The sequence below is a fragment of the Arachis ipaensis genome, chromosome B02 (genome assembly GCF_000816755.2).
Source record: "Arachis ipaensis cultivar K30076 chromosome B02, Araip1.1, whole genome shotgun sequence".
In the NCBI taxonomy this organism is placed as follows: Eukaryota; Viridiplantae; Streptophyta; class Magnoliopsida; order Fabales; family Fabaceae; genus Arachis; species Arachis ipaensis.
Genome location: NC_029786.2, coordinates 54,209,574 through 54,211,174, shown reverse-complemented (window position 1 = coordinate 54,211,174; position 1,601 = coordinate 54,209,574).

Here is a 1,601-nt window from a genome sequence, read left to right as displayed (position 1 = left end):
TCCTTGATGTTGATAGTCACAAGTCAAGTTCTCCTAGTAATGAACTTGCATCTGCAAGTGAATTCTCTGAGATCGAAAAATCTTCCCCAAGTGAATACGAAGATGATACGGAGGTAGATTTCTCTCAACCTCCAGTCTATGACTTAAGTGATGAGGAAGACATAGATGGCTTTGATCAGGACATGGATACATTTGAAGAATCTTGCAAGGAAGTGGAGAATTTCACAAAAGAGCACAAGGGAGTAGAACTCACAGAACCACTGGAACCACCTATCTCAAGGCCATTACCACCCAATACAAGTTTTAAGTGGGTACAATCCTTAACTTTTAACTGTATTTTTCTACTTGAATATGGTTTGCTTAAAACAGATGGCCAGCTTAGAGCTCTCTGCGACTTTAAGAGTAAAAGGGAAATAGCTCGTACTCAGAGCTGGTGCACGAGGTTCAATAAGGTTCTACGCTTCAACTCGAAGTACACGGATTGGCATCATGATCAATCAGATGGATCTCGAAAAATGTTTGGTTATCCTGGTGAGAATCGAATTCTAAACCGCCCAGATGGATAAGTATAGATCAAGACGAAGGCGGATTTAAAAGCAAAGTTTGGGATCCTGGAATCTATGCTGACAATCATCATCTCGGGAGCCTGACAATCTGTTTGAAGCTGCTCAGAAGCTTCACATGCCTAGTTTGGGACCCCGGAGGCTATTGGCATTCCAAGCATTGGTGGAGATTTCTGGATGAATTTAAGCATAAGCCGCCATAATAGGAAGCTCATCCAACGTCCAACTTAAGGACTTTAACTAAAAGTGCTAGGTGGGAGACAACCCACCATGGTATGATCGTCCCTTTTTCAATTTTTATTTAGTTTTATTTGTTTTCAAGTTTTGTTTTATTAAACCTGGAGTTTTGCATCTCATTTATATTAATCATTGCATTATGCATACTGCATAATTGCATACCTGCATAAAAAAAGGATGCGCGATGCGACCGCATCATTCATGCGATCACGTCAAGTTGTGAAAAAGACTTCCCACGCGACCGCGTCATTCACGCAGCCATTGTGCATTTTGCACAAAATGCCCATGCGATCACGTCCCTGACGCGATCGCGTCGCATGGATTGCACAACACCCCAAAAGGAGATAGAGAGTTGCGCTGAAACGACGCTGGAATTGTGCGTTTAGCACAATTTCCATCGACGCGATCGCTTGTCTCATGCGATCGCGTCATTCACTCTTTTAGCTATTCCATGCGATCGCGCCACTGACGCGATCGCGTCAACCACCATTTCAGCCCAACCACGCGACCGCGTGCCCCACGCGATTGCGTGGATTCAAATTTATAACCCCCAGTCACGCAAACCCTATCAGTCGCGCCCCTCAAACCCCTCTCCTCCCTCTCTTCTTCTCCAATCACACCACCACCACCACGCCACCGCCAGACGCCGCCGACCACCCAGACGCCGCCGCCACCCACCCCCTTCCTCCTTCCCCCTTCTCTCTTCTTCTTTCTTCTTCTTCCCCCCTAACCGCCACTGCCCACGCCGCGCCACCACCACCACCGCGCCGCCGTCACCGCCCAGCGCCACCCACGCCCCCC